This window comes from Artibeus jamaicensis, unplaced genomic scaffold (assembly GCF_021234435.1).
Source record: "Artibeus jamaicensis isolate MK-2021 breed Jamaican fruit bat unplaced genomic scaffold, CSHL_Jam_final contig_1028, whole genome shotgun sequence".
Classification (NCBI taxonomy): Eukaryota; Metazoa; Chordata; class Mammalia; order Chiroptera; family Phyllostomidae; genus Artibeus; species Artibeus jamaicensis.
The window spans coordinates 4,875,234-4,891,501 of NW_026521201.1; the positions used below are offsets into that span (position 1 = coordinate 4,875,234).

Genomic DNA, 16,268 nt, shown 5'->3' on the forward strand with positions numbered 1-16,268 from the left:
AACAAGCCACACATTCGAAGTAGACTGTTCATCACAGACAGAACACTGAGCAAGGACCCTGGAAGATACAAAGATGTGTGAGACATGGCCGTGGACCTCAGGCAGCTCACAAGCTAGCTAGAGACCAGCCTTTACTCCCATGTACCATAACAGAAGCAGCAAAAAGCTGTCCCTTCATCCTCCCCTTGCAGAAGGGCTCTCTGGAGTGGGTGTGGATGGGGTGCAAGGAAAAGCATTAACTAGGAAGGAGTGGGTACGGTGCACTCGGGGGCAGTGAGAATTCACATCTAAGTGAAGCAGGAAAATGTGCCTGGGAATCAAAGTGAACTGTGCCAGGCCTTACACAACACTTGAAGGTCTGGTCTTCACACAGGAGCTCCCCCAGCAGTGAAAGTCTGGGCTTCACAGAGGAGCTTCCCAAGCAGTAGGGGCACATGACAAAACTGGTGCCCTAGGAAGATGGGCCTGGCAGCAGGGTTAGGGAAGGCAAGAAGACCAGTGCTGTGGTTTGCCTCAATTTCTTGGGATTTGGGTACAGAAGGAGCCACCAGAGAGAAAAGATGAGTTGAGACACCATCTCTCCTGCCCTGTCCTGATCCTCAACCACTTGCCAGGCTCAGAAAACCTGGAAGGTACAGACTGCCCTTGAAGATCTCTGAGCATGTGAACATGGCAGAGCTGCCTTTTCTTTCCTTTTTTTTTTAATAACAAGAAAAAAAGTGAAGCAAGTACAGAATTCCCAGAGGGGAGAAGGAGAAGTGACTATGTAAAATCAACATGCAACATCTCTGCTGTCTGACAACTGGGGAGATATGGGCTTCAGAGTCAATGCCAAGCTCTCTCTCTGCCTCTTGCTGAGTTTCTCAGGCTTGCGGTACAAGACGGAGCTCAGTCTTTGGTCTCCCACTCACCCACACACGATCAGAAATGATAGGCCAACACAGACCCCCTTTCCGACCTCTACTGATTATTTCTGCATTTGACAATGTGCGCAGCTGGTGAAGTATCCCATCCCTCTAAACTTCAAACAAGGCACCTCAACCAGAATTTACATTAGCCACAAAATAGCACTCGCTATCCTAAGGAATACATGAGATGGGCCACCATGGTAGAAGGCATACTCACTTCGCCCTAATGTTTAAACTCCAGAACTGAGGACAATATAAAAATACTGTACTTGCTCAGCAAACAATCTACCTACAATGCCAAAAGCCAGGGCTGCAGAGATCCCTAGCAGGGGGCCCACCTCCAGAGACATCTGCACGCAGATTCACTCAGCAGGGGGTGGTGAAGAAATTCAACTTGGCCAGGACTCCGGAAGGGCAGGAACAACAATGGTGAAAGGGTTGGGGTAGAAAAGAACTAAAGGTAGTTTTGTTAGTTTAGTTTCTGAGCACAGCAAAGAAAATAAGCAAACGGGGTTTGGCTGCAGTGGGAGGGTTCACAGATAGATAGATGGAGGGAGGACTTGCTCAGGACAGTCTCCCAGGGGTGGCTGGGGTACCTCTTTCTCTGTGGAAAAGGTCTGATCCTCCCTCCTTCAGGCCCGCAGTTCTTTGTTCAGGCTGCAATTACAGTTTGTCCACCTGCCTCTGCTCTGGCCACTGGGCTTCTCATAGGAGGCAAGGAGTCTTAATCATGTCATCACCCTCCCCCCAGTGCCTGTCACAGTGACCACTGAAAGGATAGGTACTCAGAAAAATGCTTTTGGGTAGAGGGAAAAGGAAGACTACCAGGCCTAAGCCCTGCATTCCCTCCAAATTCATTAACCAGAGGATGGAACCCAGGCCAGAAGTCTATGGAACTGTTCCTGGAAAGCAGGATATCTAAGGGCATCAGAACCTGACAGGGGAACTCAGAAAATTTAAATGCCCAACTACAGATGACTGAGTGTGAAGGCCATGCAGTCAACTGCTTTGATCACGGCCATGTCCCTAGCACACTGTATGAATGGAGAAATAGACAGATAAGGCAACATTTATGAACCAGAGAGACATTTTAGAGGATGAGTCAAGAAAGGTAGGAGGTGGAAATAAAGAAGACAGGAGCAAGACAGCACAAGCTGCTCTGGGACCCACCCCTCCAGATAGGTCACATGTTTTGGAGGAACTGTCAGGACAATGCAGATCTGCCTTCAGCTGAACCACTGGTGACCTGGTGCAGGCTCCCTGGTGCTGCAGCCATGTCTCAAAGTCCAAGAGCTGGCTGTGGTCAGCCCTTGTCAAAGATCACTACTAGCTACTGAGAAAACATGACTGTGAAGAGACCCTCAGCTGTTGTGTCCACACTCCACGAATGACAGGTGAGCACGCTGGTCAAAACAGGTACTAGTGAGCCTGTTTTGACAATTAGCTTAGCTCTGAGGAAACCATCACAGCTATACTCTACCTGATCCAGACAGGAGCGCTATAAACGCAGATTCTTAGAGCATGAGGAGCCAACTGGGAGGTATGGATTGATCACCACAAAGCAAACACCACTTGGCACGCACTATGTACCCTGATAACTATGGGTCAGCCAGGCCTGGCTCTGTGAGAAAGGATGGCATCTGCTTAGATGCCTTCAGTGACCCCTGTCCCTATCCACCCTGTTCATTCTTTTCTGATTGGATGTTTCTTTCTTCCTTCTAGTCCACTCCATTGATTTGAGTCCCAGTTTCCTTCCCATCACTATTGGTTCCCCATACATTTTCCATCATTTCACTTAGCATAGCCTTCATTTTTTCATCTAATTTGTGACCAAATTCAACCAGTTCTGTGAACATCTTGATTACCAGTGTTTTGAACTGTGCATCTGATTGGCTGGCTATCTCTTCATCGCTTAGTTGTATTTTTTTCTGGAGCTTTGATCTGTTCTTTTGTTCGACCGTTTTTGGGGTTTTGTTTTGTTTTTTTGTCTTGGCACACCTGTTACATATGAGGGGTAGAACTTTAGGTGTTCACCAGCGCCAGGTAGCCGGGTAATCCATGTCGCTGTTGTGATGGTACATGTGGAAGAGGGATCCTAGAAGGAACAATGGGGGTGTGCTCGTTGTCTGCCAGATTTCAGTCACTTCCCCAGCTTCCCCCAAGCAATTGGACCCTTCTGGAGCTGATTCCCACGTGGGTGCATTTGTGTACATTCTAGGCCCCCGTGGGTCTCTCCAGTGAACTCTCCTGTGAGGCTAGGAGTTCCTCTCGGCACCTCAACCCCCACAGGTGTTTTCAATTGGTGTCTTGAGGCTTTATTTTTCTGCACTTGGACTGTGGGTTGTATGGTCTTTCCTGCTCCCTGGTTTCACCTGGTTTATCTGTGCACAAATATGGGTCTGTGAGGTCCACCGACCACCTTGTGCACCACACCCCTCCACAATCCACCTCCTCGCTAGGTCTGCCAGCTCCCACCCTGCGCATCCGGGGTTCCCCAGCCACCACTCTTTCTGCGGCAACCCCAGCTGCCCAACTCTGCCCCTCCTACCAGTCTGGATGAATGTGTCTACTTTAACTTCTTAGTTGTTGGACTTCCATACAGTTCAATTTTCTGTCAGTACTGGTTGTTTTTTGTTTCTAAATTGCTGTTGTCCTTATTTTGGTTGTAGGAGCAGGCACAGTGTGTCTACCTACGCCTCCATCTTGGCCAAAAGTTCTCCTTATGATTTTCTTAATAACATTTTCTTTTCTCTAGCTAATTTTATTGCAAGAATGCAGTATATAATACATATAACAAACAAAATATGTGTTAACAGACTTTATATTATCAGTAAGGCTTCCAGTCAACAGTAGAATACTGGTAGTTAAGGTTTGGGGGAGTCAAAAGTTACATGTGAATTTTCAACCATATGAAGGGGTCTGCACCTCTAACCCCTGCATTATTAAAGGGTCAACTGTACATGTTTACTTGGGCGACAATTTGATGATGCTCCTAATAGACCACAAACTCCAGGGCAGCAAGACTGGGTCTGGCTCTCTCAGTACTGTGGACCCAGTACAAGGCATGACTAGAAGCAGAGGCACAATAAATACTTGAACAAATGAACAGAAGTCCAAAGGACTCCTGTGCACAGGGCAGGCCAGCATCATTAGGAAGGGCTTCATGGGTGTTCCTGTTGTACAGCCACCTTGGGCGTAAGGAACAAAGTGTCAGGACACCAATTACCTGTGTGATCCCTTGCTCCTCACCTACAAAACAAGTAAGTTGGACTAGCTGGTTCTCTAATGCTCCTTCCAATCCCAAAATTCCCACCCTGCAAAATGGGACCTAATTTGGCACTTGGAAGAAAGGGAAGGTAGGGTTGGAGCAGAGGTGACCCTAGATGCCAGTTAAAAACCAGCACGGATGCTTCCCCAACCCCTATTCCTCTCATCAGCCCCATCCCCTGCACCTTACTTAGCTTATGCTCTAACCAAATGAAACCACACTGAAGTCTTCCTCATCTCCTGGAATTCACACTTGCTGCTCCCTCTGCCTGGACTGCTTTCCCCCTCACATTCTGACTGGCTAACTTCCACAGTCCAGGCAGCATCAACATTACTCTTGCCTCTTCTGTGATATCCAGGGAGGCAGGTTAGGGTCTCTCCTCAGAGCGCCAACACACCCTGAGCCCATCCCACCAAAGTGCTGCCTGTTCACTGTTCTCCCTGCCCCCTACCCCAAGACTGTGAGCTCCTCGAGGGCAAGGGCTGTGTCCATCATCTCTGTATCACAGCCCTTGGCATAGTGCCTATCACACAGGAGCTCTTAAATCACCACTAACACCTGGATGAAGAAGGGAGGGCCTTTGTGGGGCCTTGAACAGGAGAGACTTTATGCAAAAAGCAAGAACTGCCACTCCCAAAGGACAATAGTCTCCTCTGTTGACAGGATGAGAGGGAGCAGCAGAGGCTGAGCCCTGGAAGCACAGGATAGTAGCCCACCATGTGAGTTGTCCACTCTGGGCTCTCAAGCCCTTTTTTCCAGGAATGTCCCCAGAAACCAGGCCCATCTTTCATCCCAAGGCCAATCGACATCCCTGTCAGATCCTTAAAAAGGCCTGGTATGTGAGGTGTTGTGCTGAACAGACAGTTGTACCTGCACTCACAGGTATGCACACACTGAAACATCCACACCTAGGAAACAGAGGAGAGACATATTTGTTAGTAGTTCTTATCAAGGAGGGCAGGTGGCTTCAGGAGGATAAGACCAGACCACCAGGCACCGGAAGTATGATGAGCCTGAGGTTTATTGCCATGTGCCAGTGGAAATCTACTGACTCAGCGAATCCAGTATTCCTAAACCACTCCATGGAGGGTGCTGACTGCCTCAGGGAACAACAGTCCCTGACCCAGCATCCAGTCTGTCTGAGAGGCCAGCTCTGCAGCTAGGATCCTTCACTGGTTCAGAAACTGCTGCCTGCTGCCTCCCCTGTTCCCACTCTCCCTCTTGGAGCCCAAACTGCTGCAGGAAAGAGCAGCATGTGCGTAGTACTTGGAGATGCTCTAAAGAAGATGGAGCAGGGACAGTACGTTGGATTCCACCTGCTCTGGAGGCAGCAGAGGAAGGGAGCCTGTACATGACCAACCATAGCTGAAGAGAGTAAGAGGTGCATGAGGGAGTGGGGGGAAGATGTACTGAGGCATCCCTATTGAGTAGACTTGGCTATCTGAGGACTCACAGTCTCATAGTGCATGAAGTCATTTGTGGTCTCTGAATCCTCCACTGGCCACTTGGTCAAGGGAGGCTGCAGCACTGGCCATTCCATTCAGCATCTCTTCTCTCTGCCCACCTCAGCCTGACCCATGTCCATGCAGCTAAGTTATTCAAGATGCCTCAAGCTGAGAAGTAATTAGTCCTTCCAAAACCCAGAGGTATCTTTCTCCTCTCAAAGTACTTGAGGTGAAATGGTCACAAAACATACCCATTAATCTGCTACTCAGGCTATCAGAACTGTTCTTTCCAAAGTCTCTTTGAGGTTTCTCTGGCAGAAAGTCATTCCTGTTGTAACCAACCATAACTGACGTGTACCAGCCACATTTCACCGATCCACACTTCAACATGTGCCCAGCAGGCAGCTGCCATCACACACATGGCCCTGAAAGCAGAGGCACAGCACATCCCATCACAGTCTCCCTCCTCACGGCTGCCAGCCTTCCAACTCCTGCCATAGTCTACTGACCTGGGTCACTGCATCCAGTTCTTTCCTTACTGACCCTGCCACATGCTGCTACCATCACTGTCCCAAGAGATAGCTCTGGATATACCACTCTGTCCCTTTCACCAGCTCAAAAGTTTTACCAGCTCCCTAAGAATTTTATACAAATTCTCAAACTTGGCATTCAAGACCTTCTACCCTTTCCTTCGTTGGCCTTATTTCCCATAGTTCCTGACCTGTGCCCTATGCTCCCCGCAATCAGAGCTCCCCACTGTTCCCTAGACACAATCCACACTTTTCTGCCTCCATACTCTGGTGTACTGCCTTCCACCCACAATGGCCCCACCACCCATCTCTGTCTGTAGTAGACAGTTCAACGCTCTCCTCAAATGCCACATCCTCCATAGAGGATCCTTTGATCCTCAGGACCCCCCAAATGAACAGGCCCTCTTCTTGTACCTAATCTCAGTTTTGGGGCACTGATTTAATTCTGCCTTGTGTCATGGTTGTTTGCATAAACATCTTCCTACAAGACTACCAGAAGCTCCCCCATGAGGACATACTCCAGATATTCCTCTTGTAGCAACAAGACTAGCTCAATATGAGGTGAACACTTCAGAATCCAACAGAAAACTGAATCCTTCACACAATGCATGCAGTCCCCAGGCCTCACCCGTGCCTTCGCCATAGGTACTCACCTCACCCATGAACTGGACACTCCCAATGCTGCCCTCAACCTGTCTGGCAGGCGCTCACCTTCTGAGATCAGTACGATTTGTCCTTCCCTCCAGAGGACCCCTCTGGGGTCCACACCAAATTCAACCATCTCCTGAGCCACTGGAGAGCTCAGATATCCAGCCTGGAGCTCAGAGAATGTGGCTGGGCCCCACAAGACCCGGTGTGTCTGAGTGGCTGTGTGTCACTTATCGCCCAAGCTCCAGCCCCAAGAGGCACTTTCAGAGCCCAGCCAGGCCCAGTGCCAGGGCATACCTGCTCTTCCCCTCCCTCAACTGCTGCTAGAGGAAATGCCAGCTTGTAGCCTCAGCCACACACACACACAGCAGGGACAGGCACATCCGCCAGACCATGAATGTACACGCTGCTGCCCATCTGCCTCCTAAAAGGATAGCATGAGGCAAACACACTCACACTGCAGGAAGCCAGACAGAATGGAGAGCCAGGACCCAGCCTCAGTTAGGAAGCTTACATCTGTATAACCTGGACAAGAGGTTTACAGCTCTCTGAACACAGTGCACATTTTTTGAATGAACAAATGAATGAATAAATAAATGAACGAGTACACTTCTATTTCCTCTGTAAAACAGGGTTGGGTATAATTCTGAGGGACAGGGACTGGGGAAACTGCTATATCACATAGACAGTACTACACTTCGGAACCTTCATCCACCATACTACAGCCATCCATCACATTTCATATGAGCAGGATATAAAGGCAAACAACACTGAAACTGATTACTAATCACCAAGGGTCTCCTGAGCACCCACCCTGTGCCCATCCTGGGCTCACCACTGTGGATGGAATCGAGGAGCACCAGCCCTGAGAAGCTAATGGTCCATCTGGGGGAAGAACAACAAAATGAAAGGACAGCAGGTGACAGAGTGCACAAGCACATGCTGGAGGAGGCAGGACAAACTGAGTGCTCAGAGGACCTGCCCAGGAAGGCCTGGACCATCAGGGAAGGCTTCTTGGAGGAGGCAGGATGCATGCTGGGCTATCTTTCTATCAGAAGGAAGGCAGAGGCAAGGGGTCCCAGGTGCCTGAACTTGTGAACAAAGGCATGTTCACTGTGAGTCTTACAGCTTGTTCAGGGGGCTTTTGTACTTAGGAGCACATGTGACCTTTACAACACTCCTCCATGATACACAGGCAGGAAAGTCATCCAGTTTATACATGAGGAAACTAAGGACCAAAGAGAGGAGAGGACTTGTTTAAGCTAATTAGCAGCAGAGCTGGGACTGGAACCTATAGCTCCTGCCCTCCAAAACCACAGCCCAGGTAGAGTAGAGATCTCAAACCAGCGTTGGGCAGGTAAATGTTTAATCACCAGCTCCCTGGGAGAAAAGCCACAGCTTATAGCACTTGACAATTCCCATAGACTTTAAACATAGGAGTGTGTAAATACTCTCACCACGGCCAGTTGCAAGCTATCCATGGCCTGACAACCAGCTGCCAAACTTTCTGATTATTCACTAATAAGTTCTCAAGAGCCAGTATAAGTAGGCTCCAGCAAACCACTCTAACAGCCCAAATCCCATCCCTGCAGAAGAGACTCCTATGCATAGAGAAGAAACCCAGCACCGTCCTGCCCCTCCTCACCAGGAGGAAAAGTCTGGGAGTCAGAATAGAGACTAGACAAACCATAGGGAAAGAACTGGGTCCCCACAGGCAGCCTAAGAACAAAAGAAAGATGACTGAAATTAGCTCCTCTGTTACTGTGACCCTATAATGTAATGTAAGTCAGATCAGGTTACTGCTCTGCTCAAAACCCTCTTAATGGCTTCACATCTCTCTCAGAGTAAAAAACAAAGTTCTTACAAGTATTTGCACAATTCACACACACACATACACACCCCCCAAACCCACTCACCCTTGACCTTGGCTATACTGTCTTTGCTGTTTCTTACAGCACAACCTTTATGCTGGATGTACGCTCTGCTGGAACATTCTTCCCCTAGACCTCTGCATTGCTAACTACCTCATCTCCTTTACACCTTCGCTCAAATGCCACCTTCTCAGTGAGACCCTCCCTGCCCACCCATTCAGAACTATACCTCCCCCAGCACGCTAAATATCTCCTACCCCATTCTGCTTTTTCCATAGTTCTTATTCCCACATAAAATATAATTTACATTTTTACTAATTGAATGTTTATAATCGCTCTCCACCACCACAACAAAACTTCATGAAGGCAGGGATTTTGGTATGTTTCATTCATTGCTGTATTTCCACAGAAAAAGCATAGCTTTACATACTACAGGCACTCAGTAAATACTGGTTAAGTGAATGAATGCCTGGGGGAGGTCTCTGCCAAATCCTCTATATACCATCTTGGCTTCCCAGAAGGAGGCAGCTGGGGAAGACAGGGGCCAGTGGCTGGTGCCCACCCAGGTGGGGCTCAGGGTGCCTGTATGCTTACCCTGGCCCTGCCACCTGTGACCTGTCAGAGCTGCACCCTCCATCCCACCCTCATGCCTCGTTTTCTCTCTTCATCTAAGCCAAGTGGGATACTACATGGCAAACTCTGGGCAGTACCAAGGGCCACAGCTAGGGCCAAATAGGATGCTCAGTCTGAAGTCTTCTGAGCTCTGCAGTGGGAACACTGAGGTCAGAGTAGAGGCATTCCCCTAAAGTTCTTAGGAAAGACAAGCTCTTTCCTTCCTCTCTACGCCAGCCATACCTGAGCCCCGACCCACACCATTCCCTATCCTCCAGCCTGAATCTAGAAAAAAACCTCAGAGAACACTCTCCAACTCAGTGGTTAGATCCAGTGAAGCCCCAACTCTAAGTAGCTGCCCCATCATGCCTCAGGAGGGCTCCCCACATGCTAAGCGGCCAGCTCATACTACTATTTTAAGCTCTATGGATCCAGCTGTAGCACGTAGCCACAGTGGGCTGGCGGCCCAGGTTGGAGGTAGAAGAAGCTAACTCACAAAGACTGCTAATCTGGGGAGCTCCGAAAGGAAGAAAGGGAGGGTGGGTCACCCTCCGTAACTACAGCCCTTCTCTGGAAGGAACAGAAATGCCTGCCAGCCGTGGGAAAGTGAGTCGAGAGCTACACTGGGCACATGCAGGTTCAACTTCTGAAGGTGACCCCCTGAATTTCCACATCGAAGTCACTCATGATATACCCTGCCAACCCCCAGAAATGCCAATAAAACTACTAGCACGGTAACCACCTCCCAGGACCTGACAATATAAGACAGACAAAAATGCAGACTGAAGAAAAGAGTTAATCTTCTATTACCTGAGAAGAGCTTATCCATTCAGTCCCTCTTCAACACCTCTCTTCCAATCCAAATTCTACTCTGTGACTCTGAACTAGGGCTCAGGCACACATCCACACTCAACAAATATTTGTTGATTAAATGTGTCCTAAAACCAGATATGATGAATACGATCTCAGGAAAACCTATCTTGATTACTATGGTCAGTATCATCATTACTATATACATTCCTTCTTACTTCAATGGGCAGCAAAACTGAGAATAAAGACCACAGAACCAAGGAACCAATAGAGTTTAGTAACAAAACAGGGATACCCCACACTGCGGCAAGTCCAGGGAGGAACTTCTTCCTGCCATTCCCCGCTCCACGCAGACAGTCACATTGTGTTCCTAAGAAGCACGTTCGCTGAAGTTGTGCAACATAGAGACCCTGCTCCAAACTACCTGCCCCCCACCAAAGGACATCCAGCAACCAGAAGCTGGCTTGAGAAGCAATGCACAGAAAAGAAACTTTTGGTGCAAGTGATTTCTGCTCCCAACTTCATGCCGCAGGACATCAGCAAAACCACCCGGGGCAGACAGGTCACACATGCCTGGGGCTCCCCGCAGCACCCTGCAGCTCTAATTGCTTGATTTAAGCAACATCAGCACTGGGGAAAGAGGAAAGGAGATTCAGAAGGTGCAGTAATTAGGAAGATCTGGGATCGCTCTCCTTGCTACCCTCCTGTCTCAAGACTGAACCAGCCACCCACGCCTTAAAGAAATAGGACCAAACCACCTGGATTGGAGAAGGGGGAGAAATTTCTTAAAGTTTTTGTTGGAGGTGGGTCCACACAGTTATGAGTCTTCAGAGATCATTTGGCTCACTTTTCTTCTCCCCTCCCTGGGAGAGTAAAGCCTTCCCTGGCTTCAACCAATCGAGACAGACTTTTTTGTACATTTCTACTATTATTATAAAAGCAATGATAACAGCCTTCATTTACCAAAAAAAGTATGCTGGCCAAAGGGATTTCACATAAGTGACCCTTACAGAAGTCCTAGGAAGTAACTGCAGCATGTATCATTGTGTTGAAGGTAAACATCAAGGCCAACCATTGAGTGGGCCAGAACCAGGTCTTTAGACCTCTCATCCAGCACTCTTCCCAAAGGCTGAGTTCCTTTCAAAACAGCATTTCTTTTACTGTGGGAGTTTGGTGTTAAACACAAATTCCTGGTCCCACTTTGGCCTTATGGAGTCAGAATTTCTGGAGGCAGGGCTGTGGTAACCTCCTATATTAACAAACTCTAAAGTGTGCTATAATTTGAGGGTCCCTGCTTAGAAGGTTGCTGATTGGATCTAACTGACCCTTCCCTTCACTACTCAAGAAGCAACTCAAGTCCCACCACCTCTAGCAAATCTTCTAAATCTAGAGGTTTTGGGGGTGTAAGACCCTCCACACTCCCTTTGGTTTGTGTCCTGAAGATACATCTGCACATAACCACCAAAGTGACCCTGAAGTGTTTCTGTCAGTAATCTGAAGTCACACCAGGCAGGAGACAATCCTAGCCAAAATCTCTCCTCTCCAGCAAGGACATATCTGCCAACATCACCCTGTCAGCTGGAGCCCGTACTCACAGGCATGCCTCGTAAAGAGGGCTGTGGTGGGGAGACACGGAGAGGAAAGCAGGCCTAGGTCAGTCCAGGGCTGCTTTTCTTTCCCTTTCATATGTATCATCAACAATACAGAGTTTTGCTTTGACTGTTCATTTTCTGATGTCCCCTCACCCCAACAAAGCCAAGGCAGCAGACACCCAGCATTCCCTGTATCAACCTCGAGACAGCTTTCAGCCTGTCCCTGATCAGCTGTGCTGACCCTGTAGCCACCATTCTATCTTGGGCTCAGCTCCTGTCTGGCTATTCCAGCCCCAAGGATAGCTGCACAGCCTGGCTCACCTCTCCACCAGCCTGCTCCAATTCTAGGCTTCAATTAGCATCCCCTCCCTTGTAAGGAGGCTCCTCTGCCTGATGGCCCAGTTACAGATCGCCCCTCCTTGTGCTCCCCCCAACCCCTTCCCTCCTGCCCTTCCCACCTCACTGACCCCTATCACATAGTCTCACTGACTCAGCCTGGGCAGCGCAAGTGAGAAAGTCTCACCTTTGCAAATGTACTGTCAACTGCAAGACAGCATGAGTCAGAACCCTACTGCGCCCTCTCAGCATCTACCACATTCTAGTCATGTGTCAGTGACTCAATAGACACTTGTTGAATGAGTGAACAGAGTCTGAAAATCTAGCCCAGCCAAGTCTTCTGGTGTTATCTAGCGTGAACAGTAAAAGAGAAAGGAAAGGGAAGAAAACCACAGGGAGAGAGAGAGAACAGAGAAAGAAAGAGAACACACATAAGGCCAAGAGCAAGGCAACTAACTCAGGGGCCACAGACCTCAGGGAGCCTGGTGCGTGTGCCAATAGCCTCTCTACCTCCCTACACCTAAGGCCACTACCCTTAGTCATTCATCAGAACTGGCAAATTAGAAATTTTCTTATTATATCAGCAGAGTATCTCCCAAGCAGAACGCCTGTCTGATCTGGGTGAATTGAGTAATTAACTTCCCTAATCTACTCTCTCCTAGCCCACCTTTAGAGAGAAATGGCAGCACCCAAGGGAAGGCTGACGAGGGGCTGCCAGAGCAGGAGGAAAGACCGCTTATGCCTTGGGATCCTGCAGCCTTCTCCACCAGCCCAAGTTGCCAGAAATCCCAGCCTATCCCACAATACACACAGCCCTCCCCCCACATACTTCAAAGCTCCCTCATGGCCCTCCAAGACACGAAGATTTCTGAGACAAGAAGCACACATACATTCAATTAGCTTCTATGAGGTCTGTCCTGAAAGCACTGAGCCATGTACTATGAACAATAGAGATATTTATTGAAGAAGATACAAGATACATTGTATATAGGACAATGACGCCCCAGTCCCCTGCAAAGTAAGCATCTTAGGACTCACACAGCTCTCCCAGCATCTTTTCCACCATTCAAAACACTCTGCAAAATCCTTTGTTGGAATCACCATCAGCTGCCTTGTCAGATTTTCCTGAATCTCATCAGTGTCTGAAAGGTGATTTTAGTTTTGGGAAAAGCCAGAAGTCACAGGGCACCAAATCTGGGCTGTAGGGAGGCTGAGCCACCTGGATGACTGTTTCACAAAAAAAACTCTACACAAGACATGATGTATGAGCAAGGTGCATTGTTGTGATTAAGCTGCCAATCACCAGTTACCCATAGCTGCAGCCATTTTTGTCATATTGCATCATTCAACCAACAAAAAACATTAAGGTAGTACTTCGTATTCATTCTTTGGCCTGGAGAAACGTACTCATGATGGACATCTTCCCAATCAGAAACCACGGTTAACATGTTTTTGATCTTGTTGTGATTTTTTTGCCACGCCTACTACAGGCATTGAGAACCAGGAGACCTTGTCTCAACCTGGCACATACTACACTATTAATAAATAGGAATTAATATTTCTTTTAATTATCCTCATCATCATTGTTCCTGCCAATAGAATTAGTTTTTCCATCTAGAGCTGTAAAGTAGGGGCCTGATTCCTCTCCCAGGTGCCCACCTTTTACAGTGAGAAGATAATTTCAGGTGCCCTGAACCTTCTTTTCCCCAAACAAAACATCCTCACCTACTTCTGGCCACTGCTACTCATGCAGCAAGCTGCCACCTACCCACTCACTCTGCTCCTTGCTTTTCCTGGTCCACCAGTGCACTCCCAAAAATTCAGGCCCTGAAGTCCCACATCTGATCAGTGCAGTACCTCCAGCGCCTACCTAGCACACAGTAGGTGCACAGAAACATCTGGTGACAGAATATTCCCTAAATGAGCTGAACACTCTACTCCATGAAATATGAACATTGCCAGTGGCAACAGACTGTGGTATCTCTTGCTCTGGGCGCTCTGTCCCTATCAATGAAGCTGGGTGTGGAACTCCCTCACACTGTGCATTAGCCCACACTGATGGAAGATGACCCTGAGTGGCAGTGGGGACGCCTGGGTCTCACATCAAGTATTTGAAGGCAGAGTCCCCCTTCAATATTCCTACAGCTTTCTAAATCTAAGTATAGGTCCTCAGTATAAGGAGGAACTATAAACATTTGCCCATTACCCTTCATCTTGTTGGTTTTCCTCCATTGTTACAGTACATTTGTAATTTAAAGCCCTGATTTCATCATCCAGCATATTCGTAGATTATTTCTCTCAACTTTCAGGTAACAGAATTTTTGGCCTCTGAGCATCTGAACATCTCCAACCAGAGGTCCAAAAGAAATGCAAACTGACAGGTCTAAACCTAAATGTGTTCCTTTTCCTTCTCTATACCTATCTGTTCCTCCTTTGGTATTTGCTACACTTAATACAATCACCACCAACTTAGTCACTTACGCTAGAAACCTAGAGATTTCTCAAACTCTTTCTTTTACCTCTTTGCCCAGCAGATTGAAGCAGGCCCCATGCCCTAAAACCTGTCCCTCTTACTCTCCTTCATATATTCCCTTGGCAAGGCTTCTCACCTCATCTCTTCCCTACCAAACTTACAAAAGACTACTACAAAAACTTCCTGCCCTTACTTCTTTCCTCAGCCCCTCTCCTTTCCCTCAACACCTTTACACTCACCCTTACATCTCTTTCTAAAATAAATTGATCTTATGTTGTGTAAACATAGAACTTTGTTGATTCTATCCCAAGTTTCTTTGAAGAGCACACCAGTTCCTTCGCTACAATCACTACAACCTGACAGGCCCTTCTACTAAAACTCCTGTCTATCCTCACGATCCAAACTAAACTTCATCTCCTCCTTTGGTTCTTGCCCTCTAGACTTTCCTAAGCCAGCCTTTCAGACTTAGCCTTTCCAAGTACCTCTACTGCAGCACTTGTGTCCTGAGTTAAGATCACATCTATTTTAGAAAGACAGTGTTAAAATACTGACTGATAGAGGTCCTTGTTAAAAGATATATGAAATCCAAGTTTTCTGGTTGACAGGCACTTACTTACTTATTTGTTATAGGCATCAATGAAAATAAAGAAGAGAAAAATCCAACTTCAAGAAATAAAAAATCTGAGCTATAGCAGATGTGTGGCTATGACCCAAATGAATTAATTTGCTAATTGTTTCCATTTGCTTTAATCTGTGACGACTCCCAGATTAGTGCTTCTCAAACTGCAGGACATTACTCATTAGCAGGTTATGAAATCAGTTCACTGGGTCAGAAAGAGTATTTTTATGCATTTTTTAAAAAAGATTTTATTTATTTACTTTTAGAGAGAGGGGAAGGGAGGCAGAAAGAGAGGGAGAGGAACATCGATGTGCAAGTTGCCTCTCACGTGCCCCCTACTGGGACCTGGCCCAAAAACCCAGGCATGTACCCTGACTGGGAATCAAACCGGAGACTCTTTGGTTCGTAGACCAGAGCTCAATCCACTGAGCCACACCAGCCAGGGCAGGAAGAGTATTTTTAAAAATTCAAACAAAAACAGAAAATACCAGAATGTATCTCACACAGTAACTTCATGAAACATTTTTGGGGTACATGCACTGAATCACAAGGTTTGAGAAACAGAGCCCTAGATCTCGATGGTGAAATGCATGTACAGCCCACATGAGGCTCAGAACATGGCTGAATGCCCATGAGAATATGCATTTTCTAGGCATGAAGTTCAAAGCTGGTTACTTTCTGCATTGGGCCATACCTGGCAAGAAGGTTCACCCAGCTGCAGGAAATAGACTTGGTTTCACCCTCCAAGAGAGACTTCATCTGCTGAGCAGAACTCTGACTGGGAATAGAGACTTAGGGTGTTTGCCTGCAAAATGCGGAGAATAGCACCCACCTCATGGTGAATCAAAATCTTGAATGGACAACATATAATATGGACTCCTTATTCATGTATTCATCTCTTGATTGCTAAAACAAATCAAAGTTGGTTTAAAAATGCATGAAGTTAGCTCAGCACAAAACTATACCTTCCTAACCCATTAAACTGGGAAAAACCAATTTTAAATTGAGCCAATATTTTACCCGTTACAAATTCTACTCAGCTGTCTGCCTCATGTGTCTATAGAGCAGACACCACCTCCCAGTGCTTCTCTAACACAGAAGGAAAACATCACGCCCACATGTGTTTGAAGGCTCTGCACAGAGGATGATGGCTGGC

General features: G+C 47.4%; 1 protein-coding gene across 7 annotated transcripts in view; it reads right to left on the reverse strand.

The window, feature by feature from the left end:
* Window positions 1–16,268, reverse strand: part of TSPAN9 (tetraspanin 9) — a 215,447-nt gene that overhangs the window by 102,292 nt on the left and 96,887 nt on the right. The window contains exon 1 of one of the 7 annotated variants that reach the window (XM_053662330.1): window positions 6,805–6,978. The exons of the other annotated variants lie outside the window; for them this stretch is intronic. The gene's annotated coding sequence lies outside the window, so the exon portion shown is untranslated. Of the gene's footprint in view, window positions 1–6,804; window positions 6,979–16,268 lie in introns of those variants that run through there. 7 annotated transcript variants of the gene reach the window in all.